Raw genomic sequence first — 20,254 nt, 5'->3', positions numbered from 1 at the left:
TATTTTAGAAAATAACACAGCTTGGGGTTGTATTTGTATTATTTTCCAAAGATACAGCTAAGTGTTGTATTTGCATTTTTGAAAATAACACAGATTGGGGGTGTATTTGAATAATTTTCCAAGATACAGCTAGGGGTTGTTTTTATATTTTTGACAATAACACAGCTTCGGGGTTTATTTGTATTTTTTTCCAATATACAGCTAAGGGTTGTATTTATATTTTTGACAATAACACAGCTTCGGGGTGTATTTGTATTTTTTTCCAAGATACAGCTAAGGGTTTTATTTGTGTTTTTGAAAATAACACAGCTTGGGGATGTATTTGTATTATTTTCCAAGATACAGCTAAGGGTTGTATTTGTATTTTTGAAAATAACACAGCTTTGGGGTGTATTTGTATTACTTTCCAAGATACAGCTAAGGCTTGTATTTGTGTTTTTGAAAATAACACAGCTTGGGTGTGTATTTGCCTTATTTTCCAAGAAACAGCTAAGGGTTGTATTAGTATTTTTGAAAATAACACTGCTTGAAGGTGTATTTGTATTATTTTACAAGATACAGCTAAGGGTTGTATTTGTATTTTTGACAATAACAAAGCCTATAGGTGTATTTGTATTATTTTCTAAGGTATAGCTAAGGTTTGTATTTGTATTTTTGAAAATAACACAGCTTGGGGTGTATTTGTATTATTTTCCAAGATACATCTTTGGGTTGTATTTGTATTTATTACACTAACAGAGCTTGGGTGTGTATTTGTATTATTTTCCAAGATACAGCTAAGGGTTGTATTTGTATTTTTGAAAATATCACAGGTGGGGGGGGTATTTGTGTTATTTTCCAAGATACAGCTAAGGGTTGTATTTGTATTTTTGAAAATAACACAGCTTGGGGGTGTATTTGTATTATTTTCCAAGATACAGCTAAGGGTTGTATTTGTATTTTTGAAAATAACACAGCTTTGCGGTGTATTTGTATTATTTTCCAAGGTATAGCTAACGGTTGTATTTGTGTTTTTGAAAATAACACAGCTTCGGGGTGTATTTGTATGATTTTCAAATATACAGCTAATGGTTGTATTTGTGTTTTTGAAAATAACAAAGCTTGGGGGTGTATTTGTATTATTTTCCAAGATACAGCTAAGGGTTGTATTTGTATTTTTGAAAATAACACAGCTTGTGGTTGTATTTTTATTATTTTCCGAGATACAGCTGAGGGTTTTATTTGTCCTTTTGAAAATAACACAGCTTGGGTGTGTATTTCTATTATATTCCAAGATACAGCTAAGGGTTGTATGTGTGTTTTTGAAAATAACACAGCAAGGGGGTGTACTTGTATTATTTTCAAAGATACAGCTATGGGTTGTATTTGTATTTTTGAAAATAACGCAGGTTGAGGGTGTATTTGTATTATTTTCCAAGAAAGAGCTAAGGGATGTATTTGTATTTTTGACAATAACACAGCTTGGGGTTGTATTTGAATTATTTTCCAAGATACAGCTAAGAGTTGTATTTGTATTTTAGAAAATAACACAGCTTGGGGGTGTATTTGTATTATTTTCCAAGATAGAGCTAAGGGTTGTATTTTTATTTTTGAAAATAACATAGCTTGGGGGTGTATTTGTATTATTTTCAAAGATACAGCTACGTTTTGTATTTATATTTTGGAAAATAACACAGTTTGGGTGTGTATTTGTATTATTTTCCAAGATAAAGCTAAGGGTTGTATTTGTATTCTTGAAATTCACACAGCTTTGGTGTATATATGTATTATTTTCCAAGAAACAGCTATGTGTTGTATGTGTATTTTTGACAATAACACCGCTTGGGGATGTGTTTGTATTATTTTCCAAGATAGAGCTACGGGTTGTATTTGCATTTTTGAAAATAACACAGCTTGGGATTGTATTTGTATTATTTTCCCAGATACAGCTAAGGGTTGTTTTTGTATTTTTGAAAATAACACAGCTTGGTGGTGTATTTGTATTATTTTCCAAAGATACAGCTAAGTGTTGTATTTGTGTTTTTGAAAATAACACAGCTTGGGGGTGTATTTGTATTATTTTCCAAAGATACAGCTAAGTGTTGTATTTGTAGTTTTGAAAATAACACAGCTTGGGGTTGTATTTGTATTATTTTCCAAGATACAGCTCAGAGTTGTATTTGTATTTTTGACAATAACACAGCTTGAGGGTGTATTTGTATTATTTTCTAAGATACACCTAAGGGTTGTATTTTTATTTTTGACAATAACACAGCTTCGGGGTGTATTTGAATTATTTTCCAAGATAGAGTTAACGGTTGTATTTGTATTTTTGAATATAACACAGCTTGGGGTTGTATTTGTATTATTTTCCAAGATACAGCTAAGGGTTGTATTTGTATTTTTGAAACTAACTCAGCTTGGGGGTGTAATTGTATCATTTTCCATGATAGAGCTAAGGGTTGTATTTGTATTTTAGAAAATAACGCAGCTTGGTAGTGTATTTGTATCATTTTCCAAGATACAGCTAAGGGTTGTATTTGTATTTTTGACAATAACACAGCTTGGAGGTTTATTAGTATTATTTTCAAAGACACAGCTAAGGGTTTTATTTGTAGTTTTCAAAATAACACAGCTTTGGGGTGTTTTTGTATTATTTTCCAAGATACAGCTAAAGATTGTAATACACAGCTAAAACTGTCCGTTCTTTGAATGCTAGACAAGTTTTTCAGAATACACAGCTAAAGCGGGGACCGTTTTAGCTGTGTATTCTGAAAAACTTGTGTGCTCTTCGAAGAGAAAGCTACTTTTGCTTTGCCTTTGGGTTCGAGGGGAAATGGGAGTCCTCTTCCGTCAGTAGGGACGACACCTGAGTCCTTTGCAGTCCTCTTGTCTGCCTCTGAGGGTGAAATGAGAGTGGTCCCTGTCATCATGAGCCATGTCTGAAAGAATTATTCACATTCCCTACGAGAATAGACGGGTGAAATAGCGAAAGGTGTGTCTTCTTTTGGAGCATGGACGGGTTCAAAGCCCACCTCATACCACTAAGTATTTTGCTGAACACGAGCAGTTGTGTGTGCGGCCATTGTTGTTTTGTTTTTTGTGTCACGTGTGTGTGTGTGTGTGTGTGTGTGTGTGTGTCTGTGTGTGTGTGTCTGTATTTCTGTCTCCATTCCTGAGCAGCAAATCTTTTTTCCTCTTTTAGCATGTTACTGAGAACTGTGGATGAAGCCCAGCACTCCTGAAAACACAATCCATGTATGGTTGAAGGAAATTTTCTTGGTGATGAGGGAGAGGTTGGTGACTGAAACCAGCTCATTTCCCATTGACCACTGAGGTCACATCTCTCAGGTGAGAAGCAAAGTGAGAATTTGAACCAGGCACATTCTCCTTAGAGACAATGGGCCAGAGACAGGTCTGATGGAATGGAATGTGTTTTCATATTGACATCCATGACGTCAAGCTCTCGTTAAGCCATTGAAGTGTCACATTGGGCCTGGGAGAGGCGGTGCACCCTGTGAAATTACACGTCCGAAGATTTGGATTGGATTTCCAGCCCTCTGCCAGTCAGTCTGCCGGGCACTTTCATGTGAAAAGCCTTAGGCGAGTCCCTTTCTGTCTCTGTTTCCCGATTCCTTCACAGGGATTTATGTGGGCCTTAAGGCCCACTGGGAAAAGATCCCTCTGCCAGCTCAATGCCTGCTTTCTTGGTTTGACTTGTCAATCTGGACTTGAATACAAATTGGTTTTTGGATTGACTCTATTACCGCTCCTAGAAATTAACACACAAACCTGACAGCTGATTGACAAGATGAGAAGCAGTTTTCCAGAATTCAAATTGAACTTAATCCTTTCTTACTAAAAGAATGCTCAAATCAAGGGGACACAGCTCACTCGTTTTGACTTCATGAGCTATGGCAGGTAGAGACAACTTTTTGAAAATACACAGCTAAAACTGTCCGTGCTTTGAATGCTAGACATGTTTTTCAGAATACACAGCTAAAACGGTCCCCGCTTTAGCACTTAAAGCGTGGACCGTTTTAGCTGTGTATTTTGAAAAAGTTGTGTGCTCTTCCAAGAGAAAGCTACTTTTGCTGTGTCTTTGGGTTCGAGGGGAAATGGGAGTCCTCTTCAGTCAGCAGGGACGACACCTGAGTCCTTTGCAGTCCTCTTGTCTGCCTCTGAGGGTGAAATGGGAGTGGTCCCTGTCATCATGAGCCATGTCTGAAAGAATTATTCACATTCCCTACGAGAATAGACGGGTGAAATAGCGGAAGTTGTGTCTTCCTTTGGAGCATGGACGGGTTCAAAGCCCACCTCATACCACTAAGTATTTTGCTGAAAACGAGCAGTTGTGTGTGCGGCCTGTGTTTGGGTGTTTTTTGTGTCGTGTGTGTGTGTGTGTGTGTGTGTGTGTGTTTGTGTGTTTCTGTGTGTGTGTGTCTTTTTTTCTGTCTCCATTCCTGAGCAGCAAATCTTTTTTCCTCTTTTTGCATGTTACTCAAAACTGTGGAAGAAGCCCAGCACTTCTGAAAACACAATCCATGTATGGTTGAAGGAATTTTTTTGGTGATGAGTGAGAGGTTGGTGACTGAAACCAGCTCGTTTCCCATTGACCACTGAGGTCACATCTCTCAGGTGAGAAGCAAAGTGAGAATTTGAACCAGGCACATTCTCCTTGGAGACAATGGGCCAAAGACAGGTCCTATGGAATCGAATGTCTTTTCATGTTGATATCCATCCCGTCAGGCTCTCGTTAAGCCATTGAAGTGTCACATTGGGCCTGGGGGAGGCGGTGCACCCTGTGAAATTACACGTCCGAAAATTTGGATTTGATTTCCAGCCCTCTGCCAGTCAGTCTGCCAGGCACTTTCATGTGACAAGCCTTAGGCGAGTCCCATTCTGTCTCTGTTTCCCGATTCCTTCACAGGGATTTATGTGGGCCTTAAGGTCCACTGGGAAAAGATCCCTCTGCCAGCTCAGTGCCTGCTTTCTTGGTTTGACTTGTCAATCTGGACTTGAATACACCTTTGGTTTTGGATTGACTCTATTACCTCTCCTAGAAATTAACACACAAACCTGACAGCTGATTGACAAGATGAGAAGCAGTTTTCCAGAATTCAAATTGAACTTAATCCTTTCTTACTAAAAGAATGCTCAACTCAAGGGGACACAGCTCACTCGTTTTGACTTCATGAGCTATGGCAGGTAGAGACAACTTTTTGAAAATACACAGCTTAAACAGTCCGTGCTTTGAATGCTAGACATGTTTTTCAGAATACATAGTAAAAACGGTCCCCGTTTTAAGTGCTTTAGCGCTTAATGTGGGTACAGTTTTAGCTGTGTATTTTGAAAAAGTTGTGTGCTCTTCAAAGAGAAAGCTACTTTTGCTGTGTCTTTGGGTTCGACGGGAAATGGGAGTCCTCTTCAGTCAGCAGGGACGACACCTGAGTCCTTTGCAGTCCTCTTGTCTGCCTCTGAGGGTGAAATGAGAGTGGTCCCTGTCATCATGAGCCATGTCTGAAAGAGTTATTCACATTCCCTACGAGAATAGAGGGGTGAAATAGCGAAAGGTGTGTCTTCCTTTGGAGCATGGACGGGTTCAAAGCCCACCTCATACCACTAAGTATTTTGCTGAACACGAGCAGTTGTGTGTGCGGCCTGTGTTTGGGTGTTTTTTGTGTCATGTGTGTGTGTGTGTGTGTGTGTGTGTGTGTGTGTGTCTGTATTTCTGTCTGCATTCCTGAGCAGCAAATCTTTTTTCCTCTTTCAGCATGTTACTCAGAACTGTGGATGAAGCCCAGCACTCCTGAAAACACAATCCATGTATGGTTGAAGGAATTTTTCTTGGTGATGAGTGAGAGGTTGGTGACTGAAACCAGCTCATTTCCCATTGACCACTGAGGTCACATCTCTCAGGTGAGAAGCAAAGTGAGAATTTGAACCAGGCACAATCTACTTAGAGACAATGGGCCAAAGACAGGTCCAATGGAATCGAATGTCTTTTTATGTTGACATCCATCCCGTCAAGCTCTCGTTAAGCCATTGAAGTGTCACATTGGGCATGTGGGAGGGTGTGCACCCTGTGAAATTACACGTCCGAAGATTTGGATTTGGTTTCCAGCCCTCTGCCAGTCAGTCTGCCAGGCACTTTCATGAGACAAGCCTTAGGCGAGTCCCTTTCTGTCTCTGTTCCCGATTCCTTCACAGGGATTTATGTGGGCCTTAAGGCCCACTGGGAAAAGATCCCTCTGTCAGTTCAGTGCCTGCTTTCTTGGTTTGACTTGTCAATCTGGACTTGAATACACCTTTGGTTTTGGATTGACTCTATTACCTCTCCTAGAAATTAACACACAAAACTGACAGCTGATTGACAAGATGAGAAGCAGTTTTCCAGAATTCAAATTGAACTTAATCTTTTCTTACTAAAAGAATGCTCAACTCAAGGGGACACATCTCACTCGTTTTGACTTCATGAGCTACGGCAGGTAGAGACAAGTTTTTGAAAATACACAGCTAAAACTGTCCGTGCTTTGAATGCTAGACATGTTTTTCAGAATACACAGCTAAATCGCTCACCGCTTTAAATGCTTTAGCACTTAAAGCGGGGACCGTTTTAGCTGTGTGTTTTGAAAAAGTTGTGTGCTCTTCCAAGGGAAAGCTACTTTTGCTGTGTCTTTGGGTTCGAGGGGAAATGGGAGTCCTCTTCAGTCAACGGGGGCGACACCTGAGTCCTTTGCAGTCCTCTTGTCTGCCTCTGAGGGTGAAATGAGAGTGGTCCCTGTCATCATGAGCCATGTCCGAAAGAATTACTCACATTCCCTATGAGAATAGACGGGTGATACAACGAAAGGTGTGTCTTCCTTTGGAGCATGGACGGGTTCAAAGCCCACCTCATACCATTAAGTATTTTGCTGAACACGAGCAGTTGTGTGTGCGTCCTGTGTTTGGGTGTTTTTTGTGTCATGTGTGTGTGTGTGTGTTTGTGTGTGTGTGTGTGTCTGTGTGTCTGTGTCTGTATTTCTGTCTCCATTCCTGAGCAGCAAATCTTTTTTCCTCTTTTAGCATGTTACTCAGAACTGTGGATAAAGCCCAGCACTCCTGAAAACACAATCCATGTATGGTTGAAGGAATTTTTCTTGGTGATGAGTGAGAGGTTGGTGACTGAAACCAGCTCATTTCCCATTGACCACTGAGGTCACATCTCTCAGGTGAGAAGCAAAGTGAGAATTTGAACCAGGCACATTCTCCTTAGAGACAATGGGCCAAAGACAGGTCCGATGGAATCGAATGTCTTTTCATGTTGACATCCATCCTGTCAAGCTCTCGTTAAGCCATTGAAGTGTCACATTGGGCCTGGGGGAGACGGTGCACCCTGTGAAATTACACGTCCGAACATTTGGATTTGATTTCCAGCCCTCTGCCAGTCAGTCTGCCAGGCACTTTCATGTGACAAGCCTTAGTCGAGTCCCTTTCTGTCTCTGTTTCCCGATTCCTTCACAGGGATTTATGTGGGCCTTAAGGCCCACTGGGAAAAGATCCCTCTGCCAGCTCAGTGCCTGCTTTCTTGGTTTGACTTGTCAATCTGGACTTGAATACACCTTTGGTTTTGGATTGACTCTATTACCTCTCCTAGAAATTAACGCACAAAACTGACAGCTGATTGACAAGATGAGAAGCCGTTTTCCAGAATTCAAATTGAACTTAATCCTTTCTTACTAAAAGAATGCTCAACTCAAGGGGACGCAGATCACTCGTTTTGACTTCTTGAGCTATGGCAGGTAGAGAGAACTTTTTGAAAATACACAGCTAAAACTGTCGTGCTTTGAATGCTAGACAAGTTTTTCAGAATACTCAGCTAAAACGGTCTTTTTTTTTTTTTTGATACTGAATCTTGCTCTGTCACCTAGGCTAGAGTGCAGTGGCATGATAGCTCACTGCAACCTCTGCCTCATGGGTTCAAGGGATTCTCCTGCCTCAGCCTCCCAAATATCTGTGATTACAGGCACCTGCCACCACACCCAGCTAATTTTTGTAATTTTCATAGAGATGGGGTTTCTCTTTTTCTTTTTCTTTGAGACGGAGTTTCTCTCTTGTTACCCAGGCTTGAGTACAGTGTCATGATCTCAGCTCACCACAACCTCTGCCTCCTGGGTTCAGGCAATTGTCCTTCCTCTGCCTCCCGAGTAGCTGGGATTACAGGCATGCGCTACCATGCTTAGCTAATTTTTTGTATTTTTTGTAGAGACGGGGTTTCACCATGTTGACCAGGATGGCCTCGATCTCTTGACTTTGTGATCCGCCCGCCTTGGCCTCCCAAAGTGCTGGGATTACAGGCTTGAGCCACCATGCCCGGCCCAGAGATGGGGTTTCACCATATTGGCCTGTCTGGTCTTGAACTGACCTAGTGATCTGCCCACCTTGGCCTCTGATAGTGCTGGGATTGCAGGCATGAGCCACCACGCCTTGTACCTAATTCCTATTCACTGGTCCTGGATGGGAGCTATGGAATCTCTTCCTACAAAACATCCTGGCCGCATCAGAATGTGAGAGTTAAGTTTTCTAAGAGATGGTTCCTCTGTTTGTGCTCCACACCCAAATAATCGATCTTACTTCACTGTCAGACAACTTCCAGGTATTACAGTGGCTGTAGTCTAGCTGGAAAAACGCTGCAGTAGACCCCCGGGACTCTCTTGACTCAGCCACTAACAACTTAGTGTGGCTCTGGGAAACAAAGAAGCTGGAGCAAGCACGCCTGCAATCCCAGCACTTTGGGAGGTCGACGTGGGAGGATTGCTTGAGCCCAGGAGTTTGACAGCAGCCTGGGCAACATAGCAAGACCCCATCTCTACAAAAAAAAATCAAAAAATTATTGCGGTGTGGTGGTGTCACCCTGTAGTCCCAGCTATTCAGGAGGCTAAAGTGGGAGGATCACTTGAGTCCCAGAGGTCAAGACTGCAGTGAGCCAAGATCATGCCACTGCCCTCAAGCTTGGGCTTCAAAGTGAGACACTGTCTCAGGAGGGAAAAAACAAAACAAAACAAAACAAAAAAACTGGAGCTTTTGTTTTCTCATTTGTTAAAGGTGGATGATATTATCTCCTTCATGGAATTACTGTGAGGATGGAAGTACAATTTTTTTCCCCTTTCCTTTTAGAAATACAATGAGATAGGCATAGTTGCCAGGTGAGGTGGCTCATGCCTGTAATCCCAGCACTTTGGGAGCCTGAAGCAGGTGGATCACAAGAGGTCAGGAGCTCAAGACCATCCTGGCCACCATGGTGAAACCCTGACTCCACTAAAATTACACAAATTAGCCTAGCGTGGTGGCACGTGCCTACAATCGCAGCTACTCAGGAAGCTGAGGCAGGAGAATGGCTTGAACCTGGGAGGTGGAGGGTGTAGTGAGCAGAGATCATCCCATGGCACTCCAGTCTGGACGACAGAGTGAGACTCCATCTCAAAAAAAAAAAAAATGCCAGATGTGGTGGCTCATGCCTGTAAACCCAGCACTTTGGGAGGCAGAGGAAGGTGGATCACCTGAGGTCAGGAGTTCAAGACCAGCCTGACCAACATGCAGAAACCCCATCTCTAATAAACATATAAAATTCGCCAAGCATGGTGGCACATGCCTGTAATCCCAACTATTTGGGAGGCTGAGGCAGGAGAATCGCTTGAACCTGGGAAGTGGAGGTTGCAGTGAGCCAAGATTGCACTCCTGCATGGACAAGAAGAAGGAAACTGTTTCTCAAAAACAATAATTAGATAGGCATAGTGCACAAGATAATGTCAGGTGACACGTGCACTACCACTTAGTACCACTGTGAGTCTGGACAGATGACATAGGTCTCCGTGCCTCAGTTTTTCCACCTGTCAAATAGGAACCATATGAGGATGTACTCGTAAGATGATGCTCAAGGCTAAATAATGTCATCCATGAACGTGCCTAGACCAGCACCTCCTGCATTTTAAATACTCTTCCCTTTTGGCTGCTGTTGCTACTATTTTACTAACTGGGTTGATTTCTAGCCTGCAAAAAAAGGATCACAAGTTTGTGAACAAGACCATTATTCCTTACCAAATGATTCATAACCCCAATTTTTCTTTTGCTTTTTGTTTGTTTGTTTGTTTGTGTTTTTGGAAACAGAGTCTCACTCCCACTCCCAGGCTCAAGTGATTCTCCTGCTCAGTCTCATGAGTAACTGGGATTAAAGGTACCCACAACTAGGCCCAGCTAATTTTTGTATTTTTAGTACAGATGGGGTTTCACCATGTTGGCCAGGCTGATCTCAAACTCCTGACCTCACGTAATCCATCCACCTCGGCCTCCCAAAGTGCTGGGATTATAGGCGTGTGCCACCCCACCAGCCTATAACCCCAGTTTCTTTTTACCAACTTAGATTATGGAACTTGGCATGATGCCCAGATTCCCATAATGCAAATTGTCCTCCCCAATTATAACTACCAGTTTTTTTCATCTAAGAAAAACAAAACAAAAATTGAAATGCTGGTCATTTTTGTGGACAAAAAGATAAGTATGGCCAGGGGTAGTGGCTCATGCCTGTAATTCCAGCACTTTGAGAGGCTGAGGCGGGAACATCACTGGAAGCCAGAAGTTCGAGACCAGCGTGACCAACACGGTGAATCCCCCTCTCTACTAAAACTACAAAAATGAGCCAGGTGGGCTGGTGTGCGCCTGCAGTCCCAGCTACTCAGGAGGCTGAGGCAGGAGAATCACTTAACCCAGGAGGCAGAGGTTGCAGTGAAAAGAGATCATGCCACTGCAGTCCAGCTTGGGCAACAAGATCAGAACTCCATCTCAAAAAACAAACAAAAACAAGTAATGCGACTGCTATTTTCTGGTTATAATCACAGAGTTCATGTAGAAAAGCTAAGCAATATGAAAAAATACAGAGTTAAAGTTTTTAAAAATTACCCCAAATTGGATCAGCAAACTTTTTTTTTTTCCCTCTTGAGACAGACTAGGTCTTGCTGCTGCCCAAGCTGGTGTACAGTGACACAATCACAGATGACTGCAGCCTCGACCTCCTGGACTGGCTCTGTGCTCCTGCCTCCCAAGGAGCTGGGACTACAGGTGCATATTCCTATACCCAGCTAATTTTTTTTTTTAATTGGTTTTGTAGAGGTGAAGTCTCACTATGTTTCTCAGGCTGGTCTCGAGCTCTGGCCTCAAGTAATCCTCCCGCTTCAGCCTTCCAAAGTGCTGGAATTACAAGCATGAACTTATTTGGAGACTGGGTCATTACAGAGGTCATCAAGTTAAAATGGGTCATGAATGTGGGGCCCTGATGCTATATAACTGTTGTCCTTACTAAAAGAAAAATTTGTTGCCTGTGAAAGAAAAAGAAAGAATAAAATATTTTTTCCTTGAGACAGGGTCTTGTTCTGTCACCCAGGCTGGAGTGAAGTGGTGTGATCTCAGCTCACTGCAGCCTCATCCTCCCTGACTCAAGCAATCCTCCAACCTCAGCCTCCTGAGTAGCTTGGGAACACAGGTACATGCAACCATACCTGGCTTTTTTTTTTTTTTCCCGAGTTGGATTCTTGCTCTTTCCTCCAGTCTGGAGTGCAGTGGTGCAATCTCAGCTCACTGCAACCTCCACCTCTGGGTTCAAGCAGTTCTCCTGCCTCAGTCTCCTGAGTAGCTAGGATGGCAGGCGTGCACCACCACAACCAGCTAATTTTTATATTTTTAGTAGAGATGGGGTTTCACCATGTTGGCTATGCTGGTCTCAAACTCCTGACCTCTTGATCTGCCAACCTCAGCCTCCCAAAGTGCTAGGATTACAGGTGTGAGCCACCACTCCCGGCTGTATTGTTTTTAGTACAGGTGGGGTTTCATCCTGTTGGCCTGGCTGGTATTGAACTCCTGACCTGAAGTTATCCTCTCACTCATGCTCCCAAAGTACAGGGATTACAGACATGAGCCACGGCATCTGGCCTGAGACAAAAAATTTGTCTTATTCTAAGCCACTTAGTTGGTGGCACTTTGTTACAGCATCCCCAGCAAAGTTATATCCAACGAATAATCCATTTCATTGTTGTTGTTGTTGTTGTTGTTGTGGTTGTGGTTGTTGTTGTGGTTGTGGTTGTTGTTGTTTTTGAGACGGAGTTTCGCTCTTGTTACCCAGGCTGGAGTGCAATGGCACGATCTCGGCTCACCGCAACCTCCGCCTCCTGGGTTCAGGCAATTCTCCTGCCTCAGCCTCCTCAGTAGCTGGGATTACAGGCACGCACCACCATGCCCAGCTAATTTTTTGTATTTTTAGTAGAGAGGGGATTTCACCATGTTGACCAGGATGGTCTCGATCTCTTGACCTCGTGATCCACCCGCCTTGGCCTCCCAAAGTGCTGGGATTACAGGCTTGAGCCACCACGCCCGGCCATTGTTGTTGTTTTTAAGGAAAAAAAAAAAAAAAAGGAAAGAAAGAAAGAAAAAAGAATAATTAAAAAGAATGAAGGAGAGGAAGAAAGAGGAAGAGGGAGAGAGAACGGGAGTGTTGCTTTATTGCCCAGGCTAGAATGCAGTCTAAAAACGGGTATTGAAAACGTCTTTTATGCCAGTAGTTTTGCTTAATAATGGAGACAGGAAAAAAATGAGGAAAGAAAATAACAAACAAGCAGCCAACCAATAATTCATTTAAACCTGTAAGTAGGTATGATGTGGTACTGATAAGAGTGTATATTTTGTGTATTTAAAATGGAGAGTTCTATAAATGTTTATTAAGTTTACTTGTTCCGGATGTGAGTTCAAGTCCTGGATATCCTTGTTAATTTTCTGTCTCGTTGATCTGTCTAATATTGATGTTGAAGTCTCCCCCTATTATTGTGTGGGAGTCTGTCTCTTTATAAGTCTTACGTAATCTGGGTGTTCCTGTATTGGGTGCGTATATATTTAGGATCGTTAGCTCTTCTCGTTGCATTGATCCTTTGACCATTATGTAATGTCCTTCTTTGCCTCTTTTGATCTTTGTTGCTTTAAAGTTTATTTTATCAGAGGCGAGATTTGCAACTCCTGCTTTTTATTAATTAACTTATTTTTGCTCTCAAGTTGGTTGGTAAATCTTTCTCCATCCATTTATGTTGAGTCTTTGTGTATCCCTGCATGTGAGATGGGTCTGGATGCAGCTTACCGATGGATTTTGCATTTCATTGTTAAAGGACACAGAAGCTCATGCTCTCTGTCATTCACGAATGTGTAATTAGGTTTTGGCCAGGAGCAGAGGCTCATACCTGTAATCCCAGGACTTTGGAAGGCTGAGATGGGAGGATCACTTGAAGCTCAGAGTTTGAGGCCAGCCTGGCCAACATGGTGAGACCCCATCTCCACACACACACACAAATATTAGTTGGGCATGGTAGCATTCACCTGTAATCCCAGCTACTCAGGAGGCTAAGGTGGGAGGACTGCTTGATCCTGGGAGTAAGAGGCTGCAGTGGGCTATGATTATACCACTGCACTGTAGGCTGAACAACACAGGAAGTCCCTATCTATCTCTTAAAAAAGAAAAAAAAAAAAAAAAGGGCTGGAGATTGAGTTTGTGTTTTTGTTGTTGTTACTGTTGTTGTTGTCGTCTTTTTTTTTAGTCGGAGTTTCGCTCTTGTTACCCAGGCTGTAGTGCAATGGCACGATCTCGGCTCACCGCAACGTCCGCCTCCTGGGTTCAGGCAATTGTCCTGCCTCAGCCTCCTGAGTAGCTGGGATTACAGGCATGTGCCACCATGCCCAGCTATTTTTTTATATTTTTTAGTAGAGACGGGGTTTCACCATGTTGACCAGGATGGTCTCAATCTCTTGACCTCGTGATCCACCCGCCTTGGCTTCCCAAAGTGCTGGGGTTACAGGCGTGAGCCACCGGGCCCAGCCTCGTTACTGTTGTTTTTTGAGATGGAGTGTCATGCTCTGCCCGGGCTGGAGTGCGGTGGTTCAATCTCAGCTCATTGCAACTCCACCTCCTGTGTTCAAGTGATTCTCCCACCTCAGCCTCCCAAGTAGCTGGGATTACAGGTGTGCACCCCCACACCTGGCTCATTTTTATATTTTCAGTAGAGATGGGATTTCACCATGTTGGTCAGGCTGGTCTCAAACTCCTGACCTCAGGAGATCCACCGGCCTCGGCCTCCCAAAGTGATGGGATTACAGGTGTTCGTCACTGCGTTCAGTCGATTTAGTGTTTTGGCTGGGTTGGGTCTGGCAGGTGTATGGTTAATAAACCAGGTCTAAATATTTCCAGGAAACTGGTGGGTCAGGCATGCACTGACAGCAATGTTGTGGATGGTGATACTGGCTGTGAACATGGAAGAAAACAAGGTCTGGTCTCCTTTTTTCACCCAGACGGTGTCGACAAGCTGACCTAGGAGATAACAGGACAGGTACATGAGACCCCGTGAACATCCTGGGAAAGGCGGTGGCAACTGCTTGGGACCCCAGCCCACCTGGCCAGTGGCTCTTCCATGTTCCTTACAGCTTTTGAGAGGTTCGCTATTCAAAGGAGGATGAATCAAGGAAAGTACAGGGCTGGGGCACAATTTTGTTAAACATGACAAGGAATATGCCTTGGTTCAAGAAAACCCATGGCTCAGCACGGTGGTTTACACCTGTAATCTCAGCACTTTAGAAGGTGGAGGTGAGAAGATCACCAGAGGTCAGGAGTTCGAGGCCATCACGGCCAACATAGAAACCCCATCTCTACTAAAAATACAGAAATTAGCCAGGTGTGGTGGCACATGCCTGTAGTCCCAGCTACTCAAGAGGCTGACGCCTGAGAATCCCGGGAGGTGGAGGTTGCAGTGAGCTGAGACCACACCATTGTACTCCAGCCTGGGTGACAGAGTGAGACTCCATCTAAGAAATAAAATGAGAAAATCCGATCCTTCTGCCACGCATGGGGGTGCATGCCTGTAATCCCAGCACTTTGGGAGGCTGAGGTGGGCACATCACTTGAGGTCAGGAGTTCAAGATCAGCCTGGCTAACATGGCAAAACCTTGGCTCTACTAAAAATACAGAAATGAACCGGGTATGGTTGCATGTGCCTGTAATCCCAGCTAATTGGGAGACCGAGGCAGGAGAATCACTTGAACCCTGAAGGTGGAGCTAGCAGTGAGCTTAGATCACGCCACTGCACTTAAGCCTGGGGCCAGAGAAGACTCCATCTCAAAAGAAAAAAGAAAAGGCAATGCAACCCTTACTAGTCTTCTCTATAAGCAGGCTCAGAGTGATGGCCGTGGAGTTTTTGGTCAGCCAGGGGCTTGAACACAATGGAATGTCTTCTTTTTTTTTTTTTTTTTTTTTTTTTTTTTTTTTTTGAGACAGAGTTTTCACTCTTGTTTACCCAGGCTGGAGTGCAATGGCGCGATCTCAGCTCACCGCAACCTCTGCCTCCTGGGTTCAGGCAATTCTCCTGCCTCAGCCTCCTGAGTAGCTGGGATTACAGGCACATGCCACCATGCCCAGCTAATTTTTTGTATTTTTTAGTAGAGACGGGGTTTCACCATGCTGACCAGAATGGTCTCGATCTCTTGACCTCGTGATCCACCCGCCTCAGCCTCCCAAAGTGCTGGGATTACAGGCTTGAGCCACTGCGCCCGGCTTGGAATGTCTTCTAATACAGGTAACTACTATAAGCAATAAAACAGGTTGGGTTTGGCAGCTCTCATCTGTAATCCCAGCACTTTGGGAGGCTGAGGCTGGAGGATCGTTTGAGTCCAGCTGTTTGAGATCAGCCCAGGCAGGAGGGTGAAAGCCCATCTCTACAAAAAATAAGTTAGTCTTACATGGTGGTGCACCTGTGGTCCCAGCTACTGGGAGACTGAAGCAGGAGGACTGCTTGAGCCTGAGAGGTGGAGGCTGCAGTGAGCCACAATTGCACCTGGATGCAGTGAGCCTGGATGACAGACTGAGACCCTGTCTTCAAAAAAGAAAAAAAAAAAAAATTCGTTTGTAAGGATAATACAGACTGAGTACAGTGGCTCACCGCTGTAATATCCAGACTTCCAGACTTTGGGAGGCTAAGGCAGGGGGACTGCTTGAAGCCAGGTGTTTGAGACCAGCGTGCATAACATAGAGGGACCCAGTCTCTACAAAAAACACAAAAAAATTAGCCAGGCATGTTGGCATGTTCTTGTAGCCAGCTACTCACGAGGCTGAAGGGGGAGGATCGTTTGAATCCAGGGAAGGTGGAGGCTGCAGTGAGCCATTATGTCACTTCTGCACTCCAGCCTGGGTGCAGTAGTACAGTCAGAACTCAGCACAGCCTGCACCTCCACAGAGCGAGACCCTCTCTCTCAAAAAAAAAAAAAAAAAAAAAAAAAAAAAAAAAAAAAAGCTGGGGCTCATGCCTGTAATCCCATCACTTTGGGAGGCTGCGGTGGGCAGATCATGAGGTCAGGAGATTGAGACCATCCTCCCCAACATGGTGAAACTCCATCTCTACTAAAAATACAAAAAAAAAAAAAAAATGGTGGGCATGGTGGTACACACCTGTAGTCCTAGCTACTTGGGAGGCTGAGGCAGGAGAACTACTTGAACCCAGGAGGCAGAGATTGCAGTGAGCCAAGACTGAACCACTGCACTATAGTCTGGGATTACAGGTGTGTGCCACCAGGCCTGGCTAATTTTTGTATTTTAGTAGAGATGGGGTTTCACCATGTTAACCAGGCTGGTCTCCAACTCCTGATCTCAGGTGATCCTCCCACTTTAGCCTCCCAAAGTGCTGGGATTGCAGGTGTGAGCCACTGTGCCCAGTCTGATTTTTTTCAAGTATTTAAAAATATAAAACCAATAAACATTCTTGGGCAGCTCATGAGCTGTATAAAAACAGATGGTGAGCCGGGCGCAGTGGCTCAAGCCTGTAATCCCAGCACTTTGGGAGGCCGAGGCAGGTGGATCACGAGGTTGAGAGATCGAGACCATCCTGGTCAACATGGTGAAACCCTGTCTCTACTAAAAATACAAAAAATTATCTGGGCATGGTGGCACATGCCTGTAATCCCAGCTACTGAGGAGGCTGAGGCAGGAGAATTGCTTGAACCCAGGAGGCGGAGGTTGCGGTGAGCTGAGACAGCGCCATTGCACTCCAGCCTGGGTAACAAGAGCGAAACTCCGTCTCAAAAAAAAAAAAAAAAAAAAAAAAAAAAAAAAAAAAAACAGATGGTGGGATCTCTATGTCTCCTGTGTAGATACTATATGCCATGGTTTCCAGAGCCCTGGCTAGATGTTTGTTTGTTTGAGACAGGGTCTCCCTCTGTTGGCCAGGCTGATGCAATGGTGTGATCTCAGCTCACTGCAACCTCCACCTCCAACGTTCAAGCAATTCATGTGCCTCAGCCTCCCTATTAGCTGGGATTACAGGCACTACCACACCCAGATAATTTTTTTGTATTTTTAGTAGAGATGTGGTTTCAGTACGTTGGGCAGGTGCTCTCAAGCTCCTGGCCTCAGGTGATCATCCTACCTTGGCTTCCCAAAGTACTGGGATCACAGGTATAGGTGATTCTGGCTAAGTACATTTAAATACTAAGTACATTTAAGTACTAAGCCCTGGCTAGGTACCATTAAGGTATAATGGCATATGGAGGCTGAGGTGGGAGGATCACTGGATGCCAGGAGATCAAGGCTAGTCTGAGTAACATACCAACCAGAGAGATCTTATCTTTACAAAAAATATATATATATATTAACTGGGCATGTTGGTTATAGTGTGCACCTATAGTACTAACTACTTGGGAGGCTGAGGCAGGAGGATCCCTTGAGCCCAGCAGTTCAAGGTTTCAGTGAACTGTGATCACGCCACTGAATTCCAGCTCTGAGACAGAGCAAGACACTCTTTCTAAAAATAGTAAAAAATGTTTTATTTTCTTGAGACAGAGTCTGGCTACATCACCCAGGCTGGAGTGCAGTGGTACAATCTCAGTTCACTGCAACCTCCGCCTCTTGGGTTCAAACAGTTCTCCAGTCTCGGCCCCCTGAGGAGCTGGGATTATAGGCGTGTGCCACTGGGTTTGGCTCATTTTTGTATTTTTAGTAGACACCAGGTTTCACCACGTCAGCCAGGCTGGCCTCCAACTCCTGACCTCAAATGATACACCCATCTTGGCCTCTCAAAGTGCTGAGATTACAGGTGTGAGCCACTGCGCCTGACCTTGTGAAAATGTTAGTGGCATTTTGATTATAATTGAATACTTTTTAAAAAATCAAATGCGCATACATATGATTGTTTTTGGCAGGACTAGGGGCCAGGACTTTTTTCTAATTCCTTCACCTTGTATTCTAGGGCCTTGCAAACATTAGGTGCTTAGCAAATGCAATAGAAGGCACTCAGACAGTGATTGATGTGTAGTGCATACTTGTCTTCATTAGGAAGAAAGAGACAGACAGGAAGAACAAGGGAAAATTCAGGGCAATTGATCAGGTCGACACCATCATTGCTAAAATCAGAGGAGACCAGGCTGTGTGTGGTTGCTCATGCCTGTAATTTCAGCACGTTAGGAGTCTGAGGCAGGTGGATCACTTGATGTCAGGAGTTCAAGACCAGCCTGGACAACATGGCAAAACCTCATCTCTACTGAAAATACAAAACTTGGCCAGGCATGGTGTGGCAGGCCCCTGTAATCCCAGCTACTAAGGAGGCTGAGGCAGGAGAATCAGTTGAACCCGGGAGGTGTAAGTTGCAGTTAGATGAGATTACACCACTGCACTCCAGCCTGAGGGACATTGCAAGACTCCACAAAAAAAAAAAAAAAAAAAAATATCAGAGAAGACCAAGATACCTGCAGATAATGCACTGTGTCACTTTCCCTGTGCATTTTTCCTGCCTCTTGGTAGACAGCTCCTAACATCACCATGAGATCCTGGTGAAGGAGGTGTGGATACTGGGGTTGCTACAGTTTATTGAACCATTTTTTCTCCCAGAGATGCTAATCTTCTGTCAGATTCCTTTGAGTGTTTTTCCGATCCCTGCTGTGGGCAGTTTACCCTCAGGGCACTTCTCCATGGAGCCACCAGCTGGCTCCATTGCTGCATAAGTGAAACTGACTCAAGATTAGAAAGTAGTGTTCCATTGTCTTTGAGCTGGGTGGGGTGGGTCAAACCTGTAATCCCAGTACTTAGGGAGGCTGAGATGGGTAGTTCACTTGAGGCCAGTAGTTCGAGACCAGCCTGGCAACATGGTGAAACCCTATATGGTGAAACCCTAATTTTTATACTAAAAATATAAAAAATAGCCAGGCATAATGATTCACGCCTATAATCCCAGCTACTCGGGAGGCTGAGACAGCATTGGTTGGGAAGCAGAGGTTGCAGTGAGCCAAGATCGGGACACTGCCCTTTAGCCTGGGTAACAAAGCGAGACTCCAGTTTTTTTAAAGAAACAGTATTCCTAAGGACTGAGAGGGGAAACTGAGGCATGCAGACTGGAGTTGGGGTGGGGCTTGGGCTTGGCAAGAGAATGGGTTCAAGTAACATGTGAAGGACTCTCAGAAAGTCACAGCAACTTCAAAATCATTTATTCTACCTCCCACTTCCACATTTTCCAGATATAGAAACCAAAGCTGAGAGCGGGAGATAACTATCCCAAAAGCACCACGTCGGTGGGGAGCCGGGTTGCCAGAGAAAACACAGGACATCCAGTGAAGTGTGAGTTTTGGACTCTTCGTGTATGTCTCAAATAATGCACGAGACTTAAACTAAAACCTTATTTACTCTTTGTCTTTGAAGGTAACTGTGCATCTGTATGATGCTTTGCTAAGTCTGACAACCCTCATGAGGGTAAAATGAAGATTAGGGAAATAATTAAATGTAATAAGCAAACATGCAAAATAAAGACAACTCTGTTCCCATTGTACAGACAAGAGAATTGCACATTAGGGAGGTGGCTTGCCCCAAGGCCACACTCACAAGCGTCAGAGTCAGGATTTGAACCTGGTCCTGATTCTAGAGGTCCCAATTTCACTGTTGTGGCCAGGAACATCTCATAGTCCGCCATGTGCGTGCATGTTCTGTCTTGAATATAACCCTCTCCTCATCGTGTAAGTGGACCATTCCCCTCCCTGACATTGAAGAACCCCATATTCAGCAGGTGCCTCCTGACCCAGCAGACCCCCATGAGCCCAGATCCCTGAGACCTGGTGGCTGCCATTATGACATTCCCCGACTGCATCTTAGGACCCAAGTCTGACCCCCTGCAGGATCTGCAGCTGTGTTACAGGAAAGGGGACCCGATCCAGACCCTAAGGGAGGGTTCTTGAATCTCGTGCA

At 44.1% G+C, this 20,254-nt stretch overlaps 1 long non-coding RNA gene across 2 annotated transcripts; it reads left to right on the top strand.

The window, feature by feature from the left end:
* Positions 1–10,964: 10,964 nt before the first annotated feature.
* On the top strand, positions 10,965–20,254 carry LOC141582739 (uncharacterized). Of its 2 annotated transcripts, XR_012515616.1 has the most exons (5): positions 10,965–11,073; positions 11,376–11,494; positions 14,335–14,372; positions 19,534–19,633; positions 20,073–20,254. It is a non-coding gene; the product is annotated as an uncharacterized LOC141582739 (long non-coding RNA). The 2 variants fall into 2 exon arrangements; XR_012515615.1 differs by lacking the exon at positions 10,965–11,073 and having other exon boundaries at positions 11,311–11,494.

The sequence above is a fragment of the Saimiri boliviensis genome, chromosome 2 (assembly GCF_048565385.1).
Source record: "Saimiri boliviensis isolate mSaiBol1 chromosome 2, mSaiBol1.pri, whole genome shotgun sequence".
In the NCBI taxonomy this organism is placed as follows: Eukaryota; Metazoa; Chordata; class Mammalia; order Primates; family Cebidae; genus Saimiri; species Saimiri boliviensis.
Note: the sequence above shows the minus strand (reverse complement) of the source record. Positions and strands in the feature narration are given on the sequence as shown.